Source organism: Pimephales promelas, chromosome 18 (assembly GCF_988280905.1).
Source record: "Pimephales promelas chromosome 18, fPimPro1.hap1.1, whole genome shotgun sequence".
NCBI classification, from domain to species: Eukaryota; Metazoa; Chordata; class Actinopteri; order Cypriniformes; family Leuciscidae; genus Pimephales; species Pimephales promelas.
In genome coordinates this window covers 10,410,191-10,431,890 of record NC_142786.1, presented here as the reverse complement: position 1 = coordinate 10,431,890, position 21,700 = coordinate 10,410,191, and the positions used below count along the sequence as shown (strand labels likewise).

Sequence of the window (21,700 nt, the reverse complement as noted above, 5' to 3'; positions counted from 1 at the left end):
ATTGAGTTGTAGCTAGACCTCTAATTAAAAATGATTGGAAGTCAATTGAGATAACTAGTAAAAAGTAAATAGTAGATATGTCATATATGTGATTCTCATGGTCAGTCATAATTGATTAGGAGAGCTCTCTCGTTGTAATTGTTAATAGACTGTAATTTTTACTTTTAAGAATTGAATTGTAGATCTCTCTAGGCCTAATTGAATTTTTAGCTAGTAAAAATGAGATTATGACAACTAACGCTACATTTTAAGCTAAAGCGGCTTGCCATAGGCTACAGGCAGGCAGCTTTACCTGGGCGTAGCTACCTGAGTTACGTAATGGTCTCTGTTGCGTTTTGAAATGCAGTCTCTGGATAGGGCGACATGCTAACTCCTCGGTGGATTTTCATTTGCTTCTTAGACGTCAATTACCATGATGTCCCACCCCCTCTTCCTCGCCTCACAGCAAAACAGCTCGAGGTTCAAACCTGAGCTGGTAAAAGTCAACTTAAAACTTGCGGTCGCCGTCGCCTCCACCTTCCCCTTCACTCTCGGATTACAGCGGTGCGTCAGAGACATTTCACTCGCGATAATCTTCTCAGAAGCGAAGTTACCAATATTTGATTTCGGCAGGTAGAAGAACAGGGATGGTGAAACCGGTGTCAGCCACTTGTTCCAAAGTATAAATGTGCTGATAAGGCGATTTTATAAGTGGACCGCCGGTGACACGACGACAGAGGCTACCTGGCAACTGTGGTAGGCACTGAGTTTGTGTTCATTTTACACTGGGATACATTTTATATGGCCTATTTAAATGATCAGATAAACCCTAGCTTGTTGTTGTAAGAGAGCCACCTTTAGCCTACCTTGTGCTACGTTTCGACGTTTGGCATTTCGTGAATGTAGGCTATACATCCAAAACATAAATATAACATTAAGTGTGTTTTGTTAACTCAGCCTCGATAGCCAATCAACTTTTGTTTTAGTGTCTTTCGCTTTGGAAACCCTACAAACTTCCTGTCCTCATCTTGGATAGACTGACTCATTTGTTTCCTTTACTAAATCTTTTTCTCCTACTGTAAGGCTGTCTCACCTCAAGTTTTTTAGATTGCAGATTTTTTTTTTAAGTCCTTGGTCACAATTCACTTACATCGTGAAGGATCAGGCACATTGCGTTGCTGTGGCAACAAAAAAATAACAAAAAAGAACACGCATTGCTTACGACGGCGCCACGAATGCAAGTATTCTATGCAATGCATCCTTTTATTCTCATTCCATCTATTTTTGTTGTTGTTTATTTAATAGAGAGCTGGTGACATCGTCAAATCTGTGGCTCGCATCATTATATTAAAATATTAACTTAAAACAGAGTTTCCCCAAAAGTGAAAGGTCTGGCATCATTTTCTTACTATATGTTGTTTTTGTATGGTTTTCTATCTTCGATGTTAGGCAGAATGTAAGGGACTGACAGCTTCAATAACACTTTATTTTCATTGCATTTTTTTTTTCATTCATTGACCATGAAAGATTCCTGAGCTTCCTGAACATTGTATTCCAACTTAAGCCGGGTTGTGCCATAAAAGTAAATATTGTGTCCCTTGACACCTCATTTTATGTAGGTTTTATTGTAGTTTTTATTAACATTGTCATATTGTCGTCACAATCACTGTGGTTTAGTGGAACTTTCATGCTGATTTTAAGTGGTTTGAAATGACTTGTGGCATATGAGCTGTTTTAATAGGTTTTTCCCAACTGCACATGCACAGTCTTGTGATGAAACAAACTGATGTATTTTACAGCCACACATAACCTTTTATTAAACATGTCTGTGGCCTTCTTTCCAAGTTTAAAGTTATAAAGTTTCGTTCCTCCCTAAAACAAACTTAACATTTAAACTTAACATCTAAATCAGCCAAAAAAGTGAGTGTTGTAAAATGAAATCTATTGTTGCAAAACTGCTGGATGTGTTTGTTAAACAGTGTCATTAAAAAATGCATTAAAGGTACAATACGTAAGAATTTTTCAATATTTCTCGCGGTGCTGCGTCTTCTCTCTCTGTACAAGGCAAGCGTCTTGCGCTGCAGGCATTGATATACACACTCGTGTTTAGGAGTAGTCTGGGTTTCCCCATGCTGCCTTCCCGCCGCGCGATTTTATTCATGCTGAAAGGCAGTCTGGATACCTTGGCCAGATTTTCGCCTCATTTAGGGAACTAGTGTACCAATCACAGAACGGGGAGGGAGCAGCAAGACAATGATGACATCTATGCGACCCACCGAAGTAGTTTGTTTATATCTTCAACATGGCAGCAAACGCGTAGCTACCTTTTGATGCAGCCTTGGATATTGTTCTAAGTAGTTTAGAATGCAAGTTTATTTTGAAAAAAACAGCAGCTTTTGGCATTAAACTTCGCGAGACCACAGTCATTATTAGGGGTGTAACGGTACATGTATTCGTATTGAACCGTTTCGGTTCGAAGCTTCCGGTTCGGTACGCATACAAACCGAACGGTTGTTTGGACTATTTTTCCTGCCGGCAAAATTCGTGCTGACGCCAACACAACGTTGCGCAACATCAAATGGCAAGCGTAATGAAAGCAGAACGAAACTGCGCTACTCGTTATCTGCTTCACGGATCGTTTATCAGTTCGGACCAGCAACATCTGTGCAGCGCGAGCCGATCTCCATCAAGCACTGTTACTACACAGCGCTAAGAGATCCGGTAAAGAAAACATTTGAATTCACCACTGAGGTAATAACATCGCTGCGAGATCTAGTGAGATGCATTCACATTTCTCCGTTATTAACCGTAGATCTCTATTATATCAAACAGCGCTGTCATGGAAACCAGGAGAAACATTGTGCCGTGAATGAACTAGTAATACTTTACGTCCACCAGCAACATTCACCATGGATTTAATATAGTAACACTAACTGGAACCAGTCTGGCTGGAATGGTGAAATGCTTTCAAGTACTTCACACATCTTCCAGCACTTCAAAATTCAAATATTATCTAAATAAATATATATATAAATGTTATTTTTAATGTGATGACCAAAACATTATTTGTTCATCCTTCAAAGATGACCCCCATTTATAAACCTGAAAGTTTCAAGATCTAGGAAAACTCACACTTATTTAAAAATATTTTTTCTTTAAACAAATAGAAAATTTCTCTGGCATTTCTTTCTTTTTGCTGTATCGAAAACGTACCGAACCGTGACTTGAAAACCGAGGTACGTACCGAACCGTGATTTTTGTGTACCGTTACACCCCTAGTCATTATTGTTGTCTCGCCATTAATCACCCTAATGGAGGACCAGGTACAGGAGGCGGTCAACCTTGGAATATCTGCCGCTCAGCTGTGTCTCGAGAAAGAAAATGCGATAAAGAGTTGTCGATACCAACTTCTGTTCGGCAGTCCCGAGGCCTGGATGAGTGCAAAGTGGCAAGACATGTTAGCCACGGAGTTGTATAGTCCAACCTGCTAGGCATCATCGTCGACGAAGTCCATTTAACTTATAAATGGTAAGTGGTATTTATTAAAGTTCAAAGTTCAAAGTTTATTGCCATTTGCACAGGTACGTTTCAGTACAGGTACATTGGAATTCTTGTGCGTTTCTCAGAGTCAGGTTTTAAATAAATAAAATAAAATAACATGAAACTATAAATCTCACATCACAATTAAACTACCGAGGACTGTAAGAGTAATCTAACTAGATAAATACACATTATAGTAAATAATAATAATATAGCACATACAAAAATAGAAACTCTAAAAATTTAAGTATATATATATATACACACTAATCATTATAAAATTTAAAAACATGGAATAGGATACTTTTTGCCCTCCTTAATATCCTGTGCCACTAGCCTAACAGTGGCTGGAAAAAAGCTATTACATAGACGGGCCTTGTGGGTACTGATGCTCACAGGCCTACGATGTCTCAAGTTATAGCCTGTGTCCACCCATTTAAACAAGGTGTAAGCTGGATGATGTTTGTCCTTAAGGATGCCCTGTGCTCTCCTTCTACAGCGCTGGATGTATATAGTGTCCAAAGAGGGGAGGTTGGAGCCGATAACTCTCTCTGCAGTTTTTATGACCCGTTGCAGTGATTTCCTTTCAGCCAGGGTGGTGTTACCATACCACACTGTGATACCACTGGTAAGGAGACTTTCAACAAGACCTCTGTAAACATGGGTTAGTGGTTGGCGTTGCAGTCCGGCCTTCTTTAATACTCTGATGAAATGCAGTCTCTGCTGAGCTCTTTTCACCGTTGTCGAAGTGTTTTTAGCCCAGCTGAGATTTTCTGAGATATGGAGTCCTAAGAACTTATAGCTGTCAGTCCGCTCTATCTCAATCCCCTTAATGGTGAGAGGCTGTGGAGAGGGGGCTCTCCTCCTAAAATCCAGAATAACTTCCTTTGTTTTGTTGATGTTGAGGACAAGATCATTGTCCTCCCCATAGAGGGTGACCTTATGGACCATGTCCCTGTATGATGACTCGTCATCCTCTCTAATGAGGCCAAGGATAGTTGTATCATCTGCATACTTAATGACAATATTATCATTATTCTCTGAGTTAGTGGCACAGTCGTATGTGTACAGTGAAAAAAGTTTAGGGCTGAGACAGCAGCCCTGTGGTGCTCCTGTGCTCACTTCAACTTCAGCTGAGATCTTCTTTCCCATCCTCACCACCTGTGGGCGGTCTGTGAGGAAGTCTGTGATCCAGTTACAGGTGGTCGTTGGTACTCCTATTTCCATCAGTTTACTAGTCAACTTCATTGGCCGAATCGTATTAAAGGCGGAGCTGTAATCCAGAAACAACAGCCGTACATATGTATTGTGCTTGTCCAGATGCTGCAGAATGTAGTAGTGTGCCAGTGCCACCGCATCATCCACTGACCTATTTGGACGGTAGGCGAACTGAAGAGGGTCTACTGTGTCTGGAACCACAGAATTAATATGTTGTAGTACCAACTTCTCCATACACTTCATGGCAACCGAAGTGAGCGCCACTGGTCTAAAGTCATTCATTGTTGTTGTATCTGTTGTTTTCGGAACCAGCACTATAATAGAAGATTTAAAAATACGTGGAACAGTTTCTTGGAGGAGAGAGGTATTAAAAATTACAGTTTTTCTCCATTGGTTTGGCTTATTTCTTGAAACAGAAATTACATTCTCAAAACTCTACACTACAGCACAACACTAGCTCACTTGCAAAAGCTCATATCTCTCCCAAAACAGTTCACTCATGCTTCAAAGCTTCAAATGAACTAAATTCATTTCTCATATAAAGAGTCGGTGCCACCAAAATGGCAAAGATCCTTCTCAATTGCTTTGGCTCTTTTCTCGAAACAGACCGGACGTTCTCAACACTCTTGGTGCTTTTGCCAAAATAACGTGGATGGTTCGGCACAACACCATGGTTCACCTGCAAAAGCTCATACCTCTCCCAAAACAGTTCACTCATGTGTCAAAACTAAATTTCCTTCTCATTTAACCAGTCAGTGCCCCCAAAATGCTTAGTCCCTTTGGCATTGTGTAAGCACTGCAGGCCAAAATGTTTAGATGTTTTTGTCACTATGGCAGAGGACCATTGAAATATCCCTCATGTCCATCTTTCAGTCTTAGCCCAGTCCTTCATTGACAATGGTTACTGTACTGTTTTTTTTGTCTAGCTAACAGAATACAATTGTGTATAAAACTGAAATTGTTTTTTTTCCATCACACATTGCACTCATACTGCCAAGGAATTGTAACCATTATCATTCACACACATAAAGTAACTTCTATACATCAGAGGTAAAAAAAATACATTCTCAAAACAACATGGCCACACCTCCGATTACATAGGAATGTTCAATGTTCTCCACAAGTTCAATATGCTGTCCACTACTCCAGTGGTTTCAAACCTGGGGTACATGGACCCCTATGCAGAGGTACTACAGGGGGTATTTGACAGAAAGGGGAGGGGGAAAATCATCAATGACTACTGAAATGTTATAGTAAAACCCACAGTATTAGATAGATATTATCTAAAGATAGATATTACTGTAGATAGATTTACATGGGCGGCACTAATTGCAGCTTCAAACATACGGTTTGATTGGTCATCTGAGATGTGTGAAACTCTTCCTTTGTTAGTCAAGATCTGTCAATTGCTGTAATAAATGTATCAAATGTTCCAAGGGATTCATATGGTATTCATGGTATTATGTTCTTGACTAATTTTGACAATTGAACAGACTATTGTGCATGTGATGACTTATACAATGAAATGACACTGACACGTTTTGGAGTGAACAACCATTAGACTGAGAATGAACAATCAGTTTAGATCAACAAGATCTATTCACTTGGAAATTGTGCTAAATGTAGGCTACCTGTACTTAATCATTTGCAAAGATGTACTGAGACATTGAGCAATTTGATGAACTGAATGAGAAATTCAATTCTGTTATGAACAATTGCCAAGTATGGAGGTTTGTCCGTGTTGTTTTGAGAATGTAATTTCTGTTTCAAGAAATGAGCCAAACCAATGGAGAAAAACTGTAATATATCATATTGTCATTATGCCTGTAGATTACCTATTGTGGTTGTCACAGTGCCACTAAGTTGTGTTGCTTTTCAATATCAATATACAGCTACCGCTTTAGTAGCATAACTTTCAGCTGTGCACACGGACCCGATTAAATGTAATAAAATTTTTAATTTTTTTAAACTTGTGAAGTACTAGTGCAAACAATTTCCAATGCAAATAACAACCTATACATCTATGTTAAACTGTGCTTAATACTTGTGTTTTTCTAATTGAAATGATTGGCTATGAGCTACGTACAGGCGCATTTGATAGACGTTTTTAGCACCCAATAAACGGCGCAGGGCATTCGTAAACCACGCCTCAAATAACGGTGCAGGGCATTCGTAAACCACGCCTCAAATACGGGAAAATGAACATGTGGTTCCCAGAACCAACTCTCAACGAGAATTGGGTCTGGCGTTAGCCAGGCTAGTTTAGGAGTCGGGACATGACGAAATATTCACTTGCACAGTCGGGCCAGCATTGCATCGTAACTAACGTTTATCTTTTTTTTTTTCTTTTTTTTTACCAGTTTAAACATTCAAGCAATTTTAAAATATCCAGTGCTCGCGCACTGATGTTTTTCACTGCGTGCACATACAGTAAAGCCTAAATAAGCCTCACAAACAGCTCGCCAGTAACAAAAGTTCTTTTTCGTGGATTACATCGCTTTAACAGTTAAAAACACGCAAAATTCTGTCAACTCTGGTCTTGGTGAGTAACTTCGTAAAGACAGTCGGTTATGTCTTAAAGGGTTAGTTCACCCAAAAATGAAAATTAAATCATTAATTACTCACCCCCATGCTGTTCCAACCCCGTAAGACCTTCGTTCATCTTCGGAACACAAATAAAGATATTTTTGATTGAATCTGAGAGCTGGATCAGTCCTAGATAGACTGCCTAAGGGACTGGCTCTTGACGGCCCATAAAGTCATTAAAGAAAAGGTTTAAATATTCCATGTGCTTACAGCGGCTCAATTATAAGTTTATCAAGCAACGAGACTACTTTTTGTGCAAAAAAAAAAAAACATAAATAACGGCTTTATTTGACTATTTCATTACTTCCTTATTGGCGCATGCGCGAGAACTGAGACGAGGACGATCTCCTTCGACTTGTTACCGGCTGCTCACCGCTTAGGAGTTTTACCGCCCCCTACCGTATAAGATGATGTGCTAATATAGCTGGAAGTGCAAAACTTTCTGTTTACAAGCAGAGGAAGATGCGTGCTGTACATACGCTTTTCAATTAGCGTATTTTCCGCAATACAAGGTGCACTTAAAAGCCTTTAATCTTCTCAAAAAACGACAGTGTGCCTTATTATCATCTTATACGGTAGGGGGCGGTAAAACTCCTAAGCCGAGCAGCCGGTAACAAGAAGTAGACGAATGAGAACGTCCTCGTCTCAGTTCTCGCGCATGCGCCAATAAGGAAGTAATGGAATAGTCGAATAAAGCCGTTATTTATGTTTTTTTTCGCACAAAAAGTAGTCTCGTCGCTTGATAAACTTATAATTGAGCCGCTGTAGGCACATGGAACATTTAAACATTTTCTTTAATGACTTTATGGGCCGTCAAGAGCCAGTCCCTTAGGCAGTCTATATAGGACTGATCCAGCTCTCAGATTCAATCAAAAGTATCTTTATTTGTGTTCCGAAGATGAACGAAGGTCTTACGGGGTTGGAACAGCATGGGGGTGAGTAATTAATGACTTAATTTTCATTTTTGGGTGAACTAACCCTTTAAGTAAGCATAAAACGTGTGTTCACTAGTTCTTAAAGTGAACGCAGCCATATGTATCTGCCATTAATTTTGTTGTCAAAACAACATAATATAGCATTAATAGCAAGAAATCAGAATTAATAGCCTATGTATTTAATTCAGTCAGGACTAAAAGACTATCCAGTGTTATTTTACATTGGATTACTTTATTCAGTTTCTGAAGTATTTCGGACCTACCCAAAAAACTTTTCATTTATGTCTCTTTTTGTGTTTTATTCTATTGTATTTATTTGTGCTACTTTTTTCAATTAAATTTAAAGATTGAAGTCAAGCTTCCATGTGTTATACAGAAACTCTTAACAAAAAAATTACCCCATTGTAAAAAAAAAAAACATTTAAGTGAGATCAATGTAATAAAAAGTTGTCTAAAAAATGGTAACTGATATTTATTTATCTTAAACAAAAAATAACCTGATCCTGTTTGATGAAGGCATGCGACATGTTCTGACTTGTCCAATTTTCAGCATCAATTTTGTATCTTGCATCAAAATCCTGTCTATTCATTGTATGCATTTAGTATATAGTGTACCTAAAATAAAAATATAGTTTTATATAGAAGTTTGTGGCTCTTAATTAAGGAGTAGTTCACTTTAAAAAAAAAAAAACTTTGCTGTTAATTTACTCACCCCCATGTCATCCAAGATATCCATGTCATTGTTTCTTCAGTCGAAAAGAAATAAAGGTTTTTGATGAAAACTTTCCAGGATTTTTCTCCATATAATGCACTTTACTGGTAACCAAACGGTTCAAGGTCCAAAAGACAAAGGGGTTTAAACGATTCCAGACGATGAATGAGGGTCTTATCAACTCAAACAATCGCTCATTTAAAAAAACAAAAAAAACAAACTAAGTTTAAGTTTTATAAGCTTAAATGGTCGCCTTGCTCTGTTCTGTGATGCGCTTTCGTGACTCTCCTGTTCAAACTCGTTTATCGAAATTAACGAATCTTTTTGCGTGTCATTTAGTTCGTTCAACGAACGAAATGAACGAATTGACTCGGGAAAAGATTTGTTCACTTTTTTTATAAATATAGGATTTGTACATCTATATTCATTAAAGTCGAATCAAAATGAAATCAAATCGAATTTAAACCGCTGAATCGATCCCCAGCCCTAGACTTGACAGAGCTTCATGAGTCATCACTTGACAGCCTTATTAGACAGGTGAGCAAATGTACTATAAACAAATCAATGTTCTATAACGTTAGTTTGACATGATGAAATGTTAGATTATGGTCAGACTCAGTATATTATTCTAATGTTGATCTAGCTTACTGCTAGTTTTGTATATCAAACGAACGAACACGTATTATAACATTTATAACTTTAAACAGACATTTAAATGCTTTTTAGTGTGATAGTGTAACGTTAGACCAAGTGAAGCAGCGCTGTGTTACCTCACAAGTTTAATTCATCTAATAAACTGACCTGTGTGAGTAATCCAGCACTTGCGGGTAGTTCGGTAGAATTAAATATCCTTATTTCTTTATATCTGCGGGACTTGCGTGTGATATCGGTCTCTTTAGCAATCTCGACCTGCTTCATTCCATTGTAATGTTAAAAAACATGAATGGTTGCAGCACTCATCCATAAATATTATTAGATCCATCAGCTTGACTTGACTTGATCATTCAGCTCATCACTGCGTCATCAACCTATGCCTTTGTTATTGTTAGAAACTGCGCCCTCTTGAGGTGAAAAAAATATGTGTAACCCCATATTACAATGATTCGCTTGTCAGGTTTTGCAATTATCTCTGAAGGCCAGTAATCCTATTTCTATGTGTAGTCTCCGGGTCGAATCTGATGTGCATGCGCGCTCCTGAGCCTCTCTCCTTTTTATATACAGTCTATGCGACGGAGTCTGATAACACCAAAAAACGCTCGTCAGGCCAAACGTGAATCGGATCGACTTGCGAAGACATGGATCAACATCAGCAGAGCGTTTGAATTATAGAGAGACCTCCGCTGTTTTTATTGTGAAAAATTACACGTTTTCAGATATGCTGAAATAAATAATAGTAAACTAATGAAATAGCAAGGTAAACTACAACATATGAGACATGAAATGAATAGAAAAGACTGTTCCAGGATAACAAAAATTAGGTGCTTTAGGATGTAACTTTTATTTTATGTATAGATCTACTGTCTAATGTCACTCATCCCACTGCTATAATATTATTTACAATACACATTTCCAGAAACGTTCAGTACAGTAATGTTACTACCTACTGATCTTACTGATACACTGAAACTGTTCAGTTTAGTTCACTAACCGTTTTCGTTCTCATATTATACATTCACCTATGTTGACTTTGCTGATACACGAATAGTTAGTGAAATGCCTTATGCTGCTAGATAACACCCCATGTCGGCTAAATGCAGTCAATGTAACGTTATCATGGAATGAGCATGGATCTTTAGTTCAACGTCAAGCTGATAAAAGTAGCCTATTATTGTAACGCTGCAATGGGAGTTTACATGAGTTTCCAGCATGTTTTGTGATGCTTTCTGCGGTGTGTTGAAAGTCTCAGTGTGGCTGTGTACCATGAGTGCTCGCTCTTTTGTTTGAGCACGTGCAAGAGCACAAGCGTTCTTGTATAAATTGATTGCAATTAGGGCTGGGCGATATGACTCTCCGATGTCCGATTTTATTAGTTTTTTAATTCGATTTAAGATTTTTTTTTACAATTTCCCCCTACTTATTAAAGAAAGCAATGAGTACAAATGGCAGACAACTTAAAGCAAATTTAGCTTTTATTTAATCAATTTTAAAAATTAATCAAATTAATTTCAAAGTGAACTATCCCTTTAAGTGAAAGAAATAAAATGTTTTGGTATGTTTTGCAACATTGTCAATTGTTATTAAGCAACAAGGCATAATATAATTTGTTTTAATTACGAGCATGTCATAATTAATTATTACACAGAATTATGCTTGTATCATTTGTTATCAAAGTTTATCAAAAATTGTAAATGGTGAGAAAAACGTTATCTCTATCATTTCGGATAGCTGTATGCTATGCTACCTAGTAAACTACTATCTAAGTAAAAAAAAACACTAAGAACAAGAAATCTTTAATTTCACAAACTATAGCTTCGGTTATATACTAGTATATGAAATGTATAATATAAGTTAAAATTTATGAATAGTCGTTATAACTTATTCAAACGACTTGTATAATAAAGTGGTATCTGATTTGTAACCAGGCATTATAAAATGTGCTTTGAAACAATCGGATTGCTTGGGTCCTTGCTGGGACCCATTACTTCAGTGGGATTCAACACTTAACTACACCGGAAGCCAGTGATTTATAGTTTATATAGTTTACAAAAACGCATTGCTTCACTTTATTATTAATAACCCCCTGAAGCCATATGCCTTACTTTTATAATGGATTGAAGTTACTATTCACACCCATTGTAAAGCTTGGAAGGGCCAGGATCATTTTTAATATAACTCTGACTGTGTTTGTAAATAAATAATGGGATCATTACATTTTTGTGGTGAACTAAGCCTTTAATTAGACAATCTGTAAACTTCGCCTGATGAAGGTGGTATTATCCGGAGGCAACACTTCTAATTTGCACACACACCTTCAAGTGCACCACAAGAATGAGGCTGCCGTGCTTATTCGTTTTGTTAATAAAGCGAATAATTAAGAAATGTGTATTTCATTAAGAATAATAATGAATCCACCATTCAAAATGAATCAACCAATTTAAAAAGTAAAATGTGCACGGCTTCACAGGGCATTCATAAGCAATAAGGTAGAAAAGAGGCAGCCCTAAATGGCAAAAAAAAATAAAAAAAATCACTCACTGATCTTGACTGAGTAACTTATTTTAATAAGAATGAATCTATATTTAATGTGTACAATAAGACTATGCAGTGTTATTGTACATTTGATTATTTAAATTTTGTTGTAGGCTACAGTGGATCTGGAAAGTATTCACAGCACTTCACTTTTCACTTCACGTTTGTTTGAAATTTTTGCTAATTTATTAAAAAGAATAAAAAGAAATTCACAACCTTTGCCATGACACTCAAAATGAAGCTCAAGATCATATTTTTTCCACTGATCATCCTTGATGTTTCTACAACTTGAATGGAGTACACCTATGGTAAATTCAGTTGATTGGACATGATTTGGAAAGGCACACACCTGTCTACATAAGGTCCCATAGTTAACAGTGCAAGTCAGAGCACAAACCAAACCGTGAAGTCCAAGGAATTGTCTGTAGACCTATGAGGCAGGATTGTATCGAGGCACAGATCTGGGGAAGGGTACAAAAAAATTTCTGTAGCATTGAAGATCCCAATGAACAGCTCATCCGTAAATGGAAAAGTTTGGAACCACCAGGGAATCTTCCCAGAGCTGGCCATCCGGCCAAGCTGATTGATCGGGGGAGAAGGGCCATAGTCAGGGAGGTGACCAAGAACCTGATGGTCACTCTGAGAGAGCTCCAGCGTTCCTCTGTGGAGAGGGGAGGACCTTCCAGAAGAACAATCATCTCTGCAGCACACCACCAATCAGGCCTGTATGGTATGTGCCAGACAGAAGCCACTCCTCAGTAAAAGGCACATGACCGCCCGCCTGGAGTTTGCTAAAAAGGCACCTGAAGGACTTGAAGGACCTGAAAATTCTCTGGTCTGATGAGACAAAGATTGAACTCTTTGGCCTGAATCGCACGCATCATGCATGTCTGGAAGAAACCAGGCACCGCTCATCACCTGGCCAATACCATCCCTACAGTGAAGCATGGCAGCATTTTGATGTGGGGATTTTTTTTTCAGTGGCAGGAACTTGGGAGACTAGTCAGGGTCGAGGGAAAGTTGAATGCAGTATTGTACAGAGACCTCATTGATGAAAACCTGCTCTGGACCTCAGACTGGGGCGATGGTTCATCTCCCAAACAGGGCAACGACCCTAAGCACACAGTTTAGATAACAAAGGACTGCATACGTGACAACTGTAATTTTCCTTGAGTGGCCCAGCCTGAGCTCAGACTTGAACCAGATTGAACATCTCTGGAGTGCACTTATGCTCCCCATACACCCTGATGGAGTTTTAGAGATTCTGCAAAGAATAGGAGAAACTGCCCAAAAAATAGGTGTGGCAAGATTGTAGCATCATCCTCAAAAAGACTTGAGGATGTAATTGGTGTGACAAAGTGAAGTGCTGTGAATTAGTAGGGATGGGCTAACGAAGCTTCATGAAGCACTGAGGCTTTCCCCTGAATGTTTCAGGAAAAGATTTGAAGCATTAAGAGTATCGAAAACAGCGCCGTCTTGTGGCAGGTCAAATTTATAGCAGCCATGTTTATGAGCAGCTGAGTGCTCAGCGCCTTTTTGTCCATTAAAGGTGCTATCTGTAATAATTGAAGTTAAAATATCCAAAAAATGAGCTACACGCATCAAAAGAATGAGAAGAAATAAGGTCAATGATGTCATTAAAAAAATGACAAGTTATAGTGCTGCCGAGTTATTAACCTGAATTAGCATGCTAAATTAATAGCCCCGGCCCGGCAGGTGTCGTAATACCAGTTTGGGCCATGGGAGGCGGTATCGAGCGGGCAACATAACCACCAGCCGAACTGCAATACACGAGTAACACACACGGCTTGTGGGTGTACTCAGAGAATGTCTAATTGAAGAGAATTGGCACTGGCTGGTTACTTCCGGGTTCTGGACTGGCTGCAGTAACACGTCTCTGTCCATGCGGGGGCGCTCGCGGTCGAGTGCAGAATGAATGGGAGTCAATGGGGTTTCACCCCCATAAATCCACTTTTCTCAGGATATAATTTTTGGTCAAGTAATTTGAAAGTTGTATTCAAAAGGGAGGGCTAAGATAATACACTCAGCTGAAAATTGCATTTTTAAGTTCACTTATCTGTTCTAAAAATCCGTTCAAAAATGTGATGACGTCACACAATAGCAGAATGCTAGCGTGTTCCAGCCAACAACAGCCTAACCTGTAAGAAATCAAAAGGACATGAGTACTCGTTCAGTCGACTTTTGGCCTATAATCTATATTGAACTTGCGGAATCAACAATAAAATCTATGTTAATTTAACGACAAGCAGGTGAAAGACACTTTTAGCCGTTTAGCCCCATAGACTCCCATTCATTCTGCTCTCGCCCGCGATTACCTCCAGTGGAATTCTTATGGAACCGCAACCAAGATGATACACAACGGGGCTAATTGGAAGTGCCAAGGCTCTCCGTTAGACGGGCTCTGGTGTACTTGAACCCATAGACAGTAAAAGAAAGCTTAAACCTGATGTCAATCATGTGGAAAGTACAGCCCACTACTACATTTCAGTTCAGGGAAGAGTTCAAAAAATGATTGGTCGATATTATGCATGAGGAATACATTCTGGTAAGTTGTAACATACTGTATCTTTCAACAGTGTTCGTGTTTGGTTCACGCGCGCTAGGGATCTGTCGTGTAACATTTACAAGCACCAAAAGTGTATGTATTGTTACAATTGCGTAATAAAGTTGACAGAATCTGAGAGCTGAGATTTTTTTATCAATATTATAACTACCCCGTATTTTCCGCACTATAAGGTGCACTTAAAAGCCTTTAATCTTCTCAAAAAACGACAGTGCGCCTTATAATCCGGAGCACCTTATATATCATATGAGTCTGGCTGCAAATGTAAGTTACGTGCCCGCCCCAGCGCGCTTACACTAATAAACGCCTCACCTCCGGCGCCGCGCACTCGCTACATTCCCAGCACATCTAGTGGATGCATAACGGAAACCCAGTCAGTATGTTATGTGCCTCATAATACGGTGTGCCCTATATATGAACATTTTTCTAAAATAGGTCATTCATGGAAGGTGCGCCTTATAATCCGGTGCGCCTTAAAGTGCAGAAAATACGGTAACCTGCTCCATCTTGTCTGTCAGTCTCCTTGTCCTTTTCTGTGCATGACAAAATTGATGTGTGGCGTGAGAGCGTGTAAAAAGTGTCACGGAGAATTCGTGAGAGTTGGCAGCTCTGAATGGCACTAGCTTGGTCAACATCAGTGAATGCTCTCTGTCAAATTAATTCAAACTAATAATAAAAATGTAATATGAACAAAACGAATACTGTAAAACTACAAATAATAGCCTGGGCTTTTATTTTCCCATATCGTCGAATGCACCAGCTTGTATTTTTTGCAGGCGTCTATGTGACGGCCTTTATAATTTAGTGTTGAGATGTTGTTCGTTAGGGCTGGGTAATAAATATCGATTTCTCGATATTAATCGATTCTCATTTTTACAAACCGATATCGATTCTTAAATCTCAAGAATCGATTAGTCATCCTGTTTCATTTGAATGAATGAGACATTGTACCGCGGCTGCGCGCATCCAAAAAATCGCAATAATCTTTGTCCTTTGTTACTATTGATATGAAACAAAGTCTCAATTTTCAAATTACGCCCATTTTCTTTAGAAATTCAAAAACATAAATAGTGCTTTGGCGCTGTGGCGTGAGATCGCTCTGGAGAAGCCGCAGCGCTGATCTCTCTTCCGGCTTAATAATACCTGTCACAGCGTTAAATAAACATGAATGAGCATCTGAAAGTGTGTTAAAAGATAGAGTACAACTTATCTAAATCCCCATCATGTCACATTGATTCGCTCAATCAGCGTTTCAACCGTGGAAAGACGTCAATTAAACAGCTTGTAATCAGTGTCGTATCGTCATATTTTCCTCAGAAAACGCACATAAACTCGTTAGTCCACACTCGTTAGTGTTCTTCAATATTTAATGCCTATTTGAATAAATCTGGCAAGTTTTTATGACAGCCACCATTTAAATGTTTATATTTCAAATAATCTTCTTATTGTAAAAATAAATAAAAGTGTAATTTAAGTGTTTGTATAGCTACAAAATAGTTAATTATTACCTTCATATTAGGCTAATGAAGCCTAGTAGGCTAAAACTAGACTCCCATAGTTTACAGCATTAGTTAAGAGTTTGATTCCCTTGAGAAAATTTGCCATTTATTGTACTGATATCCAAAATAATCGATATTGAATCGAATCGAATGTAATCGAATCGAATTGCAAGCTCGTGAATCGAAATCGAATCGAATTGTGAAATTTTCCTCAATACCCAGCCCTATTGTTCGTTGAGTCTCTAATCTCTAAAAATCTCCAAATGCTCCATGTGAAACTGCGGTCTTCCAACCTTTTACTATCGTGTCAAATGATTTGATTAATATGCACTAGGGAGAGAGAGCAAAACAGCGCTCGCTTGTGTTGTTTGAAGACGTGAGCGTGTACGCGAGCGCGGCCGCGGCACATCCGGGCACAACTCACTGGTAGAGGTATACTGCCTCCATCTGGTATGGAATATGGAGTATGATTTGATTTTTTTTATGGCAGATGGCACCTTTAAAGGGTTAGTTCACCCAAAAATTACAATTATGTCATTCATGACATGGCCCGTAAGACCTCTGTTCATCTTCAGAACACGGTTTAAGATATTTTAGATATAGTCCGAGAGCTTTCTGTCCCTCCATTAAAAATGTATGTACGGTATACTGTCCTTGTCCAGACAGGAAATAAAGACATCATCAAAGTAGTTCATGTGACATCAGTGGGTTAGTTAAAATGTTTTGAAGCATCGAAAATACATTTTTGGTCCAAAAATAACAAACTAGGACTTTATTCAGCATGGTATTGTCTTCCGGTTCTGTTGTCAAGACGCTAATGACGTAAGACGCTGCTGACGTGTTATCTGGTGCGTCCGCGTATTCAGGTTTAAATAAATATGGCTGGGCAAAAAAATACAAGTCTTAGTCTGTGTCGAAAGACATGTTTGCGAAGATTGTTTTGTTTGCAGCGTGCGTCTCCCTCAGACTGAACGAAGCTCGGGCACACCGTCAGCAGCGTCTTACGTCAGCAGCGTCACTGAACAGAGGTTCAGAAGATGAACGGAGGTCTTACGGGCTTGGAACGAAATGAGGGCGAGTAATTAATGACATTAATTTTCATTCTATGTAAAATTGTATTGTAAAATAAGACTGTTAAATAATTGCAATTTCAATATTGACCAAAAATAATCGTTATTGTGATTCGAGCAGCCCTAGTCCACTATCTAACCATTTGGTAAGCTTTCATTGCCCCTGTGAGATCATGCTTAATCGTGTGACTGAAGCATCTTTCAAACACCTCAATCCAAGGGTTATGTTAGTTTTCCGCATGACATCGCATACTTGGTTTATGTTAACTGCACTTTTCATTGGACCCTCACCCACAATAAACTGCTCATTCATTAAGTCAAACAACCTTTACTCCTTTTAATCCTCAGATGATTCTGTATTTGTATTTCGCTATGCTTCTGTGCACTTGTTCCCACAGCCCTCACCCTACAGCCCTTTTACTGCAATGACTATTATGTGGTGTTAATGATTGACATGTATTATACAGGGCCAGTCCTCATATTTTGTGCATCTTTGTATGCGTGTTTTCACAATACCATAAATGTCAGTATGGATTAGACAATGTCAGTTTCCATTGATTGTTGTTGTTTGGCATTACAACTAACTCTGATCATACTGTGTTGGCGTTCTCTGTTTACATCATAGGTTACTCACCGTCATGAGACAAGGCAACCTGTGCTCAATGTCAAACAGAGTGTACCACCACAGGGATCAGATGTTTGCTAATATTGATGCTCGCGTATTTCAAACCTTTTTATTTATTTATTTATTTATTTTTTTATTTTTTTTAACCACAAAGTGAAGAACTAAAATAACTTTGCTGTGAGGATCAGGGCCTTAAAATGGAAAGTTCTGGCTCAGAAATCTGATTTATATAAGTTTGGTGCCCATAAGAGATATATAATGAATCTATATACAGTATATATATATATATATATATATATATATATATATATATATATATATATATATATATATACAGTATATATATATATATATATATATATATATACTGTATATAAAGAAAATAATATATATTTATATTATAACATTTTTAAAGAAATTTCTACTTTTATTCGGCAAAGATGCATTAAAGTAATCAAGACTGACAGTAAAGACTATTTAAAATGCATTCTGCTTATTTGAAAATTCTATTCATCAAAGAATCGTAAAGAAAAAATTAATCACAGTTTTCGCAAAAATATTAAGCAGCACAAGTATTTACAACTTTGATAATACTAATAGCACCACATCGGCATATAATATTTATTTTTTTTGTATGGACCTCTCTTATTTTCTAAAACGAATGAAGTATGCAATATAAAATTTAAATAAAGAATAAAGCGTAAACAAAGAACACATCCCCTCTCTCCCCTATACCCAAGAGCCACATAAGAACACTTACAATTAAAGTGATTTCTGAAGGATCATGTTTAGTTTATTTCTTTATTTGATCAGGGACAATGCACACAAAAAAACATTAGTCTAAAAAAGAAGAGATGTCATGTGCCGTGTTATGGCAAAAAATGCTAATTTACACCCGCTGGTTGATGTTATACTTACAAAAATTCATAAAATATATACACAATAATACATGGAGGCATTATTTCACTCACATCATAAAAACACTCTCTACTTCAGGAAACTATCACTCACTCATTCACAGTTTACATCATTCATATCACAGTCATTCAGCGCGTACAGGTTTGCTTTGATAATGTGACCTTGATGACTGGAGTAATGGATGCTGGAAATTCAGCTTTGCCATCACATGAATAAATTATTAAAATATACTATAATATTATATTAAAATGTTAGTTTAAGTTGTTTACAGTTTTTTTTTTTTCATAAAATAAATGCAGTTAAGAGACTTAAAAAAAGTGTATGTAGTATGCCGTTATCTGAAGGCTTAATCTAGTTATTAAATCTAGTTATTTGATCATTATTAGCATCAATAAATGTAATTCTTATTTGAACAATGGTGTTTTTACCTTACTTTTTGCTATATTTTTTATATAAAACATTATAACATTCAAGGCTGTGTGGGACAGTGATTTATTTTTTTCCCCCAGTTTGCATCATCGCTAACTCCCTTGTCACTGTATTATTTGTGTGCCATGACTGTCTATTTGAATCTTTTGTCAGCATAATAGGGAAGAAAAGGGTTAAAGGAAAGTCTTTCCGTATTTGCAAATCTTCCCGCCAAGGGAATTGCACCTATTTTGTGAAAGTTTCTTTTCATAAATGTTGATTTTTATGAGATTAGCAACTCGAAAGCACAAGCATGTGTTTTAGCAACACCTTATGCATGATTAGCAGAAATGTAAATAACATTTGCAGGGCAGTTCATGCTGAAATGTTTGTAGTGTGTGTACAAACGCGGAGATGCAAAACCACAGGAATTCATTTTATGCATTCAACACCAATATGCATTCGAATGCACCGCATTCTTGTCTATACATGCCTTAGTCTAGGTTTAGACGAGTCTGGCTCTGCAAACTAAACAAAAATCAGACTGTGAGTTTGGAAACTCTAACTAGAGTTATTTATTTGGTATTTACACCCAGATTCTCAAACATACATACATTTTAAATAAAATAAAAAGATACAAGCAAGTGCCCCCCCTCGAATGCTCGGGAAATTACTGTGTGTTTGTGTGGAATAACAACATATTTATCCCTAGGCAAGAGAGGCTCAGTGTGTGTGTGTGTGTGGTTGTCTATTTACCACAAATTTGCCCTGGTGACTCAAATTTCCTGAGCATTTAGTAGTCTGTGTTGTCACTCTCTGTCTTTTTCTCCTATCCGTGTGCTCCCTCTTTAATGCTTTAACAACATTTAACAGTGTATGTATTGTAAACGTTCCATACATGTTTTAGGTGTGTGTCACTGGGTGTGGATGTATATAAAGTCATTTTTAGTTTGTGGTCACTCTGAAGTAGTTTGACAGTATGATAAGTGTGTAAATGTGAGTGGGACAGACTGTTTACAGTTTATGAAACCCCTTGACTTTTATAAAGTCTCACAGATCATCAGATCATATTTTCACATTTAGACTTTGTTAGTTCTACAATTTTGGATTGTGTTTTCAAATTTAGGTGTTATGAAACCCTCTTAATAATGTGGTCCAGTCAGGTATCTGTAATTTATCTATAATTTTGTATCTCTAATTTAATGCACAAATATATGCTGAGCCATTTTTATACTTAAAAGGAAAATTTCACTTAAAATGAAAATTCTGTCATAATTTACTCTCCCTGATGTTGTATCAAACCTGTATGAATTTCTTTCTTCTGCTGAACAATGTCGGTAACCAGACAGTTGATGGACCCCATTGACTTCCATGGTATTTTTTTTTTTTTTTTCAACTATGGAAGTCAATTGGGTCCATCAACTGTCTGGTTATAAGCTGTGTGTGAGGATGTTGGAGGTGGAGATTTATAGCCTTTTCTCACAGCACTTGATATAATTAAACTTATCAATTTGATGGCGGATCCAGAAAGGTTCAAACAACAATCACTAGTGATAGCAGATTCACCCACTATAAAATGCAAAAGACTTGGTTCAGACTTCTAGTGGCTACAGAAAAAGAGACTGCAACCGGACCCATGCGAAAAACTATGATACATATCGGAAGGGCATTACATGTAGTCACGCAATGCTTACTGACGTTGTTAACATTAACAATTTGAGAACAAAGTATAATTTGCACGGTTTTGCGTGATATGATAAGCAATTCAGCGTAATGCAATGTCAGAACCAGAATAAAATTGGATGTTACTTGTTCAGATTACATTTTCCGGTGAAAATTATTGTGTTGCTCATACTTCCAAAAAGAATAATCTGTGATTCTGAATGCCAGTATCGACACCGGCGCGGTGACTGACAGCCTCACACTCTCCTCAAACATTGTGTTCATCCGCGCTGTGCTGTTTCGAGGGTGTCGAAGTACAACTCGCGTACAGTTGATAATTCCTTAAATGACTGTAATTGCAGATTTCAACCAGAGATGGCGACAGAGGAAAAACGCCGGACTGCAGCCTTAAAGTGAACTATTCCTAAATAGGTGCTATATGTAACTTCTAAAATGAATACTTTTTTTTATTCCCTGTGTGTGACGGGGTTGTAATCGCACACTAAAATGATCCACTTGTCGGGTTGTGCTATTACCTCTGAAGGCCAGTATTCCTATTTCTATGTGAAGTCTCCGGGTCGGATTTTCTGCGAAATCCATCGGATGTGACGTGCATGTGCGCTCCCAAGCCTCTCTCCTTTTTATAAACAGTCTATGAGATGGCACAGCAGCAAACAACATGGAGTCTGATAACACCAAAACAGAACCTGGCTCCAGCACAACACAGACTCCCAACACAAACTCCACAAAAATATAAAAAACAAAACAAAAATCT

At 37.9% G+C, this 21,700-nt stretch overlaps 1 protein-coding gene across 3 annotated transcripts in view; it reads left to right on the top strand.

The window, feature by feature from the left end:
- Positions 1–294: 294 nt before the first annotated feature.
- The window catches only part of osbpl3a (oxysterol binding protein-like 3a), a 42,372-nt gene continuing 20,966 nt past the window's right edge, over positions 295–21,700 (top strand). Inside the window, exons 1-2 of one of the 3 annotated variants that reach the window (XM_089122645.1) lie at positions 295–543; positions 613–735. The gene's annotated coding sequence lies outside the window, so the exon portion shown is untranslated. Of the gene's footprint in view, positions 736–21,700 lie in introns of all 3 variants that reach the window. The other 2 variants (XM_039678966.2, XM_039678967.2) reach the window with 2 other exon arrangements.